This window comes from Pygoscelis adeliae, unplaced genomic scaffold (genome assembly GCF_000699105.1).
Source record: "Pygoscelis adeliae isolate BGI_AS28 unplaced genomic scaffold, ASM69910v1 Scaffold71, whole genome shotgun sequence".
In the NCBI taxonomy this organism is placed as follows: domain Eukaryota; kingdom Metazoa; phylum Chordata; class Aves; order Sphenisciformes; family Spheniscidae; genus Pygoscelis; species Pygoscelis adeliae.
Window position 1 is genome coordinate 8,370,627 of NW_008824356.1, and position 12,036 is coordinate 8,382,662.

The following is a 12,036-nucleotide window of genomic DNA, read 5'->3' on the forward strand; positions in this document are numbered from 1 at the left end:
AGGCCGCCGCCGCGGCGGGTCGGGGAGGGCGGCGGGAAGTCGATCGTGTACATTGGTGTTTATAAAAGTTTTTTAAAGGTAAACCTTTACAAAATACACATTGGCGTTTACAAACACTACAGCTAAATAAACATGAAAAGCAGACACAAATGCTGTTGCCCTGGCAAAGCAGGTGTGTATATTCTGTGTGTATATATGAGGAGACGGCACCTGGCTGATCCACTGGGAAAAGAGCATGTGAGCTACTTAAAACGGTTGTTTCTTACAAGGGAGACATCTCCATTCCTGTCTCTTGACTTCTTGTTTCTTTAAGCCAGGCATCTCCCTATTCACAAATGTTGCCTCTATTACCCTTGTGTGCAGTAAAAACGACCAAATATTACAGACTGCTGCACTGACTGGCCTTGAATGAGAAAAGGGATAAAGAGTGCTGTAAGTGATTACAGGAAACATTGTCTGGGCCTCTGAAACTTGGGCAGAACTTGCAATAGTCCTAAAATCACTGGAATATTTGGCCGCAAATCACCTGTAAGTGAGCACCCAAGCTCAAGGTAAACACAGTGGGTTGTTTTTTTAAACACAGATATGCCTGTATTGCCTCTGGGATCCACTCCAGGGAGTGACCATTGGCCTTTGAGCACAGTAATGAAGCATGGCTGACAATTCATACTGCCTACCTCCATTCCTATCCCGCAGGACTGTTTCATTTACTCACCCACAAGTCTCTAATGCAGCAGGCATGCTTGCATGCCATATGATTACAACACACTTCAGGAACGAGCCAGGTCCCCCACACCGGCAGCACCCACCAACAGCCCAGGCAATGGCTGCTCGCCCCTGCTACTGTGTCTTTGGTTTGTGGTCACATCAAGAGGCACTATGAGGCATCATCTGAGCTGAAGGCAGGTGAGACACAGAACAGGAATTTAATTATATAATTTACCTCACTGTGAGCTGAAGCATTAGTGAATAATTAGTGAAGAAATAAGTCTTCCCTGGCTTCCAATGCATGACCATTGCCCTGGCCTTTCCTCTGCAAACTGCAGCGTGGTCAGGTTGTTCTGGCAGGTCTAAATGCAGGGTGAGAGTCAGGGCTTCTGCTCAGTCTCATCTCATAAGGCTGCTTATGGTGGTCTCTGGGAGACAGGCCCTGAATCTTCCTGATCTCTTGGAGGGATTTCCACTCCTCCCAATTTTGCACCTGGCAGTGGGCTTGCTCCTCCATAGACTCCCAGAATTCATCCATGAGCAGATTTCTTTCCCTGCCCTAGTAGCCTCCCTCAGGCCATCACAGAGGGGATGAAGGGGTAAGGAGTGTGTCCTGGATGTGGCTGGTGCATATATGAAACGTGTATTTGCATCTATGCTGAGTGTGAGCACATCTGGCTTGCTATCGACACAGGAAGCTGATGCCAATGCCTGAGACTGCCAAACTGGGCACAAACACTGGTCCTAAAGACCATGCTAACCATGCATATATCAGCTGTGAAAGTAGCTAGTCAGCAAACAGCACTTGCTATCTATGTATATATTGGTCTAATGTTGTAACAGAAGGAAGCATATGCTTCCAGAGCTTCAGAGAGCTGTTTTTGCACACAGCTACATTGTCAGCTGCAGCATTACCACTAACATTGTAACTCTTCAACATATACATATGAAATAAGGCTTATGCCACTGACTAATACATAGTTTTCCCATCCTCATCAAGCTGAGGCTTGCTTGGTATAAAAAGTGAAATACTGAAGACTTACAGAAAACATGTAAGCAGGCATGTATGCCAAGACTCCTGGGCTGTGTATATCTTTGCTGAAAAAGATCCAAACCATCAAGATCCCACCACTCCCAACAGAGAAGAAAGCAGCAGGCCAGTGATGTTTTCAGACTCAGTTGATTCAGTGAACACCAGTGTAAGGTAACAAACTGCTTGAAGCTTACTGTGGGTTTTGCACAACATATTTAGTGCAAACTTCTGGTGTCCTCTGTTCCCTTCAAAATTCAAAGAATGAGAGAGGGAACAGGTAAGTGTGATAGGGTTGTTGATGAGGGTTGCTAATTTACCAGTGTGATGAACTGCCAGCTCAGTGAAGTCTGTTCCTGCTACCTGTGTATGTTGATTTCCAGACTAGATGGATGCATTAGGGTTTTTTTACTGCACCTTTCTTTAGAGTAGGGAGAGGGCTAAGATTTGCGTGCGTGTATTTGTCACAATGTCCAGATAGGAACATAAAAAATGTCCTGCTGGCCCATTTGGCCCAGCATACCGTATTCAACAGTGACAGCGGAAGATGCTATTTAGAGAGAGCACATGAACTTTCTGTGATCTAACCCTCTCTGTAGTTTCCTCCAGCATCCATATTTGTCATGTCAGAGGACTGTTTCCTTTGGTATCTGTTTACAGGCCTGTAGCCCCTAAATTTGTATAATCCTGCCTGCCTCCCCAACCTCCTGGCAATGATTTCTGGAAGTTTACTTCTGGATATGTGAAAAAGTGCTTTATTTCTACTCTATGGCTACATAATTTAAAGGCCTTTGCTGCAGGCTGTGCTAAAGGCTGATTGAAAATCTAAGTAAACTGTATCTAAAGTTCTGTTGATGGCTTCAGAAGACTTCCAAAATATACAAGGAATGTCTGTCTTTCAAAGAAGCTGTTTTGACTCTTCCTCCAAAGATCTCATTTATACATGCATCCATTATTTTTATTCTTTGTTATAGTCTCTACTAACGTACCTACTACAGTTGTCAGAGCTGAAACTGTGTTCTTTGATTCTGGATTCTGTCATTCCGTGTTCTGGATTCTGTAATCTGTATTCTCTGAATCTGAAATTCCTTTATTTTCCTTAGAATCTCTGTTAAATATTAGCATAATATTAGTTAGTTCTGTGATATAAAAAGGGTGTTAATTGAGAGGTATACCACAGTCACTAGTTCTGCTATTTCAATCACCACGTAAATAAGATTTTGGTTATTTTTCTCAAGTTGAATTTATCTGTCCACAAAGAAATATCAGCCTGAGAATCTCTCCGAGCTCTTCTACATAGAAACAAAACATCATTCAGTTTTGGGTTGTGGTTTTATCTCCTCTACATGCTCCCTTTATATCCTAATTCATCTACCAGTCTTATAGGCTCTGGCAGCATTCCTTGTTTTGTTGCATTTGAAAAGGAATTATTAGGTTTTGTTTTTCACAAGTTGTTCCTCAACTGCTTTTAAGCTCATTTTACTGTATTTTACATTTAGCCTGCTAGCATTTGAAAGAAAACTGTGTTCTACACTAAAACATGACATTAACTTTTTGAAGGATGATTTCTTGCTTTTAATAACTGACCTTATCCTAGAGTTAACAACACTGGCTTTCTTACGCCCTTCCCGAAGCCTTATTTACTACGTAGGCACTTGCAGTTTGGTGTCCTTAAAGATTCATCATGAGGCATGCAAGGTAACTCCCTTGTCTGCCCCTTTTAGCATTTCTAACAAGTATGTCCATATTTTTGTAATTCTCTTTTTTGAAGCTGAACAGTACTGTGATTAATTTTTTTTTGTTCACCTTTGTCATAAGGATGTTAAATATAACTGCATAGGATTGCTACGGAACATCTCCAGTTTGGAATGAGTATGCATGAGAAATCAATGATTTAATTATGCATAATAAACTACTATACTAGACAGACTTCTAAAGAAGTTGTTTAACTTTACAAGCACAGAACACTTTCATTTTATTATATGAAATCAAAAACATGTATCCCAGCATTCTGTTATCTGAAGTGCTGTGTTGAGACAATCACTTGACAGTGCTCACATTTAGAGAGGCCAGCATGGCCTTACTACTTAAGGCTAGTGCTGCTTGATTAATGCTATTGCGCCCCTTGACTCATACACTTAAGAAAGATTATTGTTTTTTTAAAAAAGGAAAGATTATTATGAGCCATTACATTACTGTATATATAAATAAATGTATAGGGAGGCTGAGGACACAGACCTTAAGGGTGGAAAATCCAGGACTATAACATTTTTTAAAATAATTTCTTTTTTTTAGGCTTAAATTGAAATTTTTAAATTCTTGGATTTGTCACTAGTGGTATCTTTTCATGCTACACTACTTGTCATCCATGAGAAGTCATTATTCTTGTGGCTTTCAGGAGATTGTTTAGATATTTCTTTGAGAAGGCTATCAAAAAGAAAAGATAAGACAACCCTAAACAAATAAGTAACTGGCTTAAAGATTCATCACTTACTGGGCTCAGAAAATGAGTTCCTTTGTGAACAGGTATCACAGACACACAAGAAGGAGCAGCACTGTGGACTAGATGAATTGTCACCTAAGTCAGTGAGCTTAAAAGCCAGTTTTGATTTATGATTGTTGTAATAAACGGTCAAGCTCCTCTATTAAACATGCTGGTCTCCATATCAAAGCAGGTATGTGCCATGACCCAGGTCAAAGAAAAGTACAAGATCTGTCTGAAGTTTGAATTATGAGGGCAGATAAATTTTTGCTGGATGTTATTTCTGAGCGTAGATGCCTATGCAAGAGATGCAGGCAGAGCAGAATGAAATCGGACAAAGATGACTAGAAAGCTGACTTTAAATTAAGAGGCACAGGCAATATAAGCCTGAGAAAAAAACCTGAGAGCTTTTTTAGGATAAGTGCAGACAGGAAGAAAAATCTTGTAATTGTAAGTAAAGAAGCTATCTTCTACTCTGTGCCCCAATCTGGCAAGGGATGTCAATGGCAATAAGAAGGACTTCTACAAGTACATAAGTAGCAAAAGAAAGACCGGGGAAAATGTGGACCCACTGCTAAATGGGAGCAGGGGCTCCGGTGACAGAGGACATGCAAAAGGCTGAGGTACTGAATGCCTTCTTTGCCTCAGTCGTTGCTTACAAGAGTGGCCTTTAGGAATCCAAGGCCTCAGAGACCGGGGGAGAGTCTGGAGCAAGAAAGCCCCAGGGAAAAGTCTGAAAAAAGGAAGACTTACCCTTGGTGGAAGAGGATCAGTTTAGAGAATACTTAAATAAACTCAACGTGCTTAAGTCCATGGGCCCTGGTGGGATGCACCCATGCATGCTGAGGGAGCTACTAACATGCTGAGGGCCACTAAGATGGTTAAGGGACTGACACATCTCTCCCATGAGGAAAAGTTGAGACAGCTGGGGCTGTCTAGCCTGGAGACAAGAAGGCTTGGGGGATCTCATCAATGTGTATAAATACCTGAAGGGAGGGTGTAAAGAAGATGGTGTCCAGTGACAGGACGAGAGGCAATGGGCACAAACTGAACAGGAACATGTGTCTGAACATAAGGAAACACTTTTTAATTGTGAGGGTGACCAAGCACTGGCACAGATTGCACAAAGATGTTGTGGAGAGTCCATCCTTGGAAAGAGTCAAAAGCCATCTGGACACAGTCCTGGGCAACCGGCTCTATGAGACCCTGCTTGATCAGGGGCTTGGGCCAGATGACTTCCAGGGGTCCCTTTCAATCTCAACGATTCTGTGACTCTGTGACTCTCTAATCCTTTCTGGATACAAACATACCTGCCTGAAAAAAGCTTTCATAGTTCTTACCTTAACTAATTGCTTAACTCCAAGGGATAGTTTCATCTTACTGTTCTCTCTGAGCACTCTTAGAATTGACAACATCAGTCTTTACAAGGCTTTACAAAGCAGTACCTCCTATTTAGCCTTCAGCCAACTAAGTATTCAATTTTCACAGCTTTTTCATGGCTTTTTCATGAAATAAAGCAAAAGGAGAAGCACAAGAGTTCTTTAAGATCCCATAACCATAAAACTCCATAACTGCCTGTTCTTGAAGTTGAAGATAAATTAGTTATATAGACATGAATCTTCAAGAACCTAGAATAACATTATTTCATGTAGCTATTCAAACACTTGGTCTGATGAGTGGTGCTGTGTCAAAGCAGTGAGTCTAATGTAATTTTTTCTGACAGACCAGAAATTATTTCAGATACTGAAATAGAAACAGGTAGGAAATGGTATATCTTACAAGTGTCTAGAATGGCTAGACATGTTGATCAATCAGAAAAAAACCCCAAGTTTTTATTCTACTCTTTACTGAATTATTTTCCCAGTTTGAACACTTCCTCATACAGATATTACAAGATTTAACTGTTGATATCTAGTAATCCCTTGAGGAGTTCATGTGGAACACCAATTAGAGCTAATTGCTTCTTTGTTAGAACCTGCTGTTGTTTATCTGATTTGTGTATAAACCATATAAGCAGTGCAAAGATACCCAAGATACCGTATCAAATCTGGCAGATGAGAATAATGTTACTTTTTTTAAAATCACCCCAAAACCAATGGAATTCTGAGCCTTGCAAGTGCTTGAGATGATAGGTACTAAAGGAGCGACCGTGGCTGTCACTAGAGGGAGCATCTGTAACAGTGGGAAAATATGCTTGTCAATTTTTGCCATGTTTAAATTAATAGGAACCCGCAGAGGTCTTTGAAAAAGCACCAGGAAAAAAAAAAACCTGCAATATACTGAAGATTTACAAGTGATTTTTCTTTCGTACTTGCTTATTAGGATCAAAGCATAAGCCATATTAATTGATTAAAACTGCTTCATTTCTCTATCCTCAGGGCATACAGGATTTTGAATGTCTGTTCTTAGGATTATTTTTATAATTGTGGAAGTACCATGTTGGTGATACTTTTAATATATTAACATTTTTTAGTATATAAAAAAGGAACATTTATTAATATTCTACACAGGGTGGAAAGTTGCCAGTCACTCTAAGCTGCTGGATGCCATCACTTTTCAGAGCTGATATGGTCAGAACTACTGATTATTGTTCTTTTTTACAGCCTAAAATACTTGCGGTCTTGACTAAGCTAAGCAACTGTGTTCCATCGTTCCTTGAATACGGGTCATGTTTCTAAACCTCCTGTTTTCCTTACTATCCTGTGAATAATCCTCAGTTTGTCTACTACTTTCTTGACAGATAAAGTTTTCCAGACCACTCTATAAATGCAAAGTAAAGTGGAATAATTGCACAATATTCCCATTTTTCTGCCCTGTAGGGTGTGTCTTAATGCATGTAGCTACTTGTGTTTTTCTCTTCTGAATTTAAATTCTGATCTAGGGTTCACAGACCTCCCTAGCCCAGGGTTATCTTTAGCTTTACAAACGTACTTTTCCTTCCACCATCTGCCTGCCTGTTCAGGAAGGTGTCTAGGAGAAGCCAGAGCGTGGCACCACAAGGCTAGCGGCTCCCTCAGGGCCAGGCACTAGGAGCCACAGGGGATGCCCCCGGGGCAGCAGGCATGGCCTGGCAACCCATTCCATCCTGCCGGCCCAGCCAGGAGCTGGGCAGCCAGGGGGCTCTGGGGCAGCCCCAACCCCAGGCACTGGGCACCTCCCTGGGGATTGGGACAGGCTGAGGCTGGGCCAGGATGTCAGCCTGGGTGTCAGGCTTGGCTTAGCAGGGCCCATGGCCGAGCAGGGCAGGGCTGTGGGGAGCTGGGGCAGCATCTGATGGCTCTGTGGGCTGACATGGGGTCCTGGGCTGTGGGCAGGGTTGGGGGAGGTCCTAGAGGAGGCCAGGCATGGGCAGTCAGGCCCATCAGTGCCCTCAGCCCTGAGAGGCTGCTCTAGGAGGTACAGCAAGCTGGGAGCCAAGCATGGCCCCAGCACAGACAGTGACCTTGCCAACAGAACACAGTCCTGCAGCATCTGAGCAGGATTGGGTTGGTGATATTGACAGTCCCAGCAAGGCAAGGAATCAGATCAGGTCCAGGGTCCAGACAGGAAGAGCAAGAGACACCTGGAGACAAGACTACAATGTAGGTCCAAGGTCTAGGTCTATCAAGGAGACAGGACCGGAGAGAAGACCAGAGACAATGCTACCTTCCACATAGGTCCAGAGCCTACCCAGGAAAACCAGTCAGTAATACAGGGCTGCAGGAGTCAGGCTGGGAACAGGTTCAACTTCTAAATAGCTCAGGATGTTTGGGTGCCCAGGCCTGAGCTGACCCGGAGCCCCGGAGCTGTCGCAGAGGGTGCGTGGTGCTGGGATGGGCAGGTTGGCCAGGGCAGAGCCCTGACAGAGTGAAACAACTAAACTGTGATTGCAGACTTCTTAGCCAGCAAATTCCTTAAACATGCTAGAAACGACAATGTAAACAATGTCATCTTGCTTAGACCATAACTTTTCAGAGTGAAGCCAGTGCCTGTGGAAACACCATGTGGTTAGCAACAGTCCTTTTTCTCCCCAGACTCCTACTGTTGATGTTCCTGGCTCAGAACATGCAAGCCAAGTCTCAAAGCCCAGGAGCCAGTACATCCAGACCTGGAGCTCTTCCCAGGCTGAAGTCGCATGTTCTGTCCTGTTTCCTTCAAGGCTACCAGGCCTTGAACAAGAGGAGTCCCTTGCTTCTCTCATTCTGGGTTCAAACCCAGAAACCATATATTAAGTTCTTATTTATTTTGAAATCTCAGAACATCTACAACTTCAGTAACAGCCTTGCCATTTCTTCGGTCTGCAATCTTTTATAGTTGCCATTTTTGATCCCATAGAAATAGCTGGGAGGATATTTAGTCCTTCCATTAACACTTTCTGGACTACCACTGCTGCCACAGAGCAGTTGACATGCCAAAACTTCTAATGTCAATATCTACATGCATGCTCTTTTTCCTACTAAATAAAAGGTAATTCAAAATACTTTGCCCTCAGTGAAAGAGCAATGAAACAAATCACCCTTCCTCTTGTTTAAGAGCCTGAAACAATTACTAATGGAGTAGCTAATGCAAGGTAGCCTATTAGTAAAGGTAAGTAGCATAAGGATACCTTTAGTACACCAAATGAATGAGTATCATTTGGCTTATGAAAACCCACTGAAATTACTCAAATCTTGGGACTACTTGTCTGCCCACCAATAAAACTATTATTCCTTTGCTTAGTCCACACACAGTGATACATAAAAAGTAACGCTGAAGTCGGAATAAAAGTGAGAGAGAGGGGGGTTGCAAGAGAGTATACACAAGAGATTGCAACAAATTACCCCAGCAGTACTGTCATTAATCCCTAGTCTCTGCCTGCTGACCAGGCCATGTCATGAAAAATAAGGACTCCTCTGTTGTGCTCCGAGTCATATTCAGTCATCAAGATTGGTTGTGAGAAAACAGAGATTAAGCTGGAAGAGGCTTTTAATGCTGCTGCTCAAAGTTGACAAGCTGCCTCTGGACAGTGTCAGGCAGTGTTGTTTGCTGAATGAAACAACTATGGCCTGTACCCACTGCCTGGAAACCAGGTGTAGAATAGACTCATGACAGCTAAGAGGCTTGGTCCAAAAGATGACAAAGGTTCCTTTGGTGATACATTTGTTTTGCTAGATGGCTTTGTGCGCCTCTGTGTCAGCCTATGTCAACCAAAATATTTCTTTGCCAAAGCCAAAAGGAACTGCGATTTTAATGTCCTATTGCTAATACAGCTTACAGCGTCCCCAGGACAAGCTGGATACTTTGGCAGTAAGAACAAGAAAACCAGCAGAGAATTTTGATATCCTGGGAAAACCCTGTAGGCAGCTGTAGCACTGTCTGAATTTTGTAACATGTAGCACATTAGGTGAGGTTCATTAAGTGGCTGATTACTCCCTTTGGGTAGAGGACCCAAGGCAAGCCTAACTCAACTAAACTTTTAGTTTTGTTTGGTCTCTGATGTATCTGCATTTCATTTTTAAAAATTATGGCCACGTGGCTACAGCAGTATAAATCATGGAAACCACAACAGCATGAGAGGAAATAAGGAGGCAAGTCCTGAAGATCCTGGCAAATGCCTCCGTGCGGGATGGGTGGGCACTGAGGTGTTGTTTCCAGATCTGGGAAGAATCAGTGGGATTTTATGGAGCACACAGTAAGGAACTCTGAGCTTGCACCACAACCTTGGTCCCCATTCTTATGAGTTGCCCTCAGAGATTAGTAAGACTGAAGTATTATGAAGTGATGCAGTTGTGTCCCACAACTGAAATGCTGGATGGATGAGAATGTGTGTCTTGTCTGTGATCTCCAAAACAGGAAGACAGGCCATGCCCCGTGAATGCCAGGCACTATTACCCTGGATGTCTTGGACAACAATGAGGGGGTAGACTAACCGGTAGGTTGTTTTACAGATTGTAGCAACTGTGGTAATGCTGCACTTGCTGACCCTGAATTACTATGCCACACAGAATATGGTGTGGCTAGCTTCCACAGGGGACAGAATGGGATTGGACAGGACAGGATGGGATAGCAGCCCAGAAATAGGTGTGCTTCCACCCTCAGAACCTTTACTAGCTTGTGGCTTTCTTCTTCATGAAATTTGTCATTAGCCCTTGGCTGGGAAAGAACATGATCCCACCGCTGAGAGATGGCAAGCCTGGACACGTTGGTAGCAGCCTCCAGCAACTTGGTCTGGCTTACGCTGTACTGGAGTCTCCCCTAGCACTGACCGAAGTGGTGAACGGTTACAGAGCTCCATGTCTGACTTGACAACACTGAGTCACACCTTTTCCCTTGCCTGTGCCTCAGTGGAGTGTGCAGCTCCCTTGTTCATTGGCCTTGAAATTCAGTGATCTGCCTGTGGCTTCATTTTTATTTAGTCAGATTGGCATGGACACCAAAAAGTGGTGGTGGGCAGTGGCTCTTAGGCCTGCAGGGTGAATTACAGGTATGAGCAGTGTGCCGGAAGGACATGACTGAGTGGGGCACAGGACAGCCAGCATTCCCAAGGGAATTCTGTGCAGTGCAGTGTGAAGTTGTCTAGGGCACTCCGTGGTGGGTGCTTCAGCTCGTCCCCTCACTGGGACACCCCTAAGGATACCCCTATCCTAAACAGGATAAATGTATCTGATGGGATTCCTCACTTACAGAAGATCTAAGCACTAACATATGTCTGCAAGAACAGGATTTATATTGTATTTCTTTATGGGCATAGTATTATTTGCTCACCTTAAAAAGATATGTTGAGGGCATTAATTATATTTAGGAAACACATACTAATGAACCAACTTAAATTACTTTTAAAGAGTTATATCAAAATAATATCTGATGTGTTGTACTCATAACTTTTGGATAGCTCTGATCTAGCTGGAGGGGAACTATTTATCCAAGAAGATTGTGGTCTAATTTTTTACTGTGAGTAGGTTACTTTTTCAAGTTTCCTCCTCCCATGGTTACAAACATCTTTGTTGACATTTTGTTGACATTTTTCTTGTTGTGTACCTGCATGTGCACAAAACCTACATGAAGGAGAAAACACTGGCATTTAGTTGAAAAAAAAAAAGTTAAAGGAATTAAGGCAAAGTATTAAAGGTCTTTCTTTACTGCCTCATTGAACTAAACAATAATATCCCTTTTTTTCTCTCACTACTTTTAAATATTTGTTTTTAGCCAGTGTCTCTTGCTTATGACGAAACCCAGAATTAAATGAGTATTAACCAGATTTTTTCAGCTTTTAGTATGTCTGTCAGACACAGATATGACTGCTTCAGTGTGGGAACCTCTGTGCCATGTCCATTGTAAACCTGTGTCCCTAACAGTGACCGGAGTAGGCTGCTACTTCAAGTGACAGTAATTCCACCTTATTTCTCTCAAGGTTAGATTTTTTCCCTCCATTTTTTCTTTGGTGAAAGGATTTTATCTTTTCTGATAATGTGGAAAATGTTACTCTCTCCTCTTCATTTCGCTCTCTTTTTTCATGGGATTTTCAAAATCGCTCTTTTGAATTTTCAGTGCTTTTTTAAACTGCTTTACATTTAGCGCGTATCTACTTTGCAGTTAGTGAATTTTTACTCGGTGTAAAGATCTGTTTTAACTTCACTGCTTTTACAGGTGAGTTAGTACTGCGCTTACACAGCCCCCTCCTCCTCCTCCCTTCTGCAAAGGTGCTAGAAGAAATGTTCGGGGTAAGACGTCGCGCCGCCGCGTTTGAAAACGGCTCGGCGGGCTCGTCCCGCTGCCGGCAGGGAGCCGGAGCCCTGCTCCGTACCTGGCAGCTCTCGCCCGGCTCCCCGCCCCGGCTCGGCTGGGCAGGGAGCCCCCA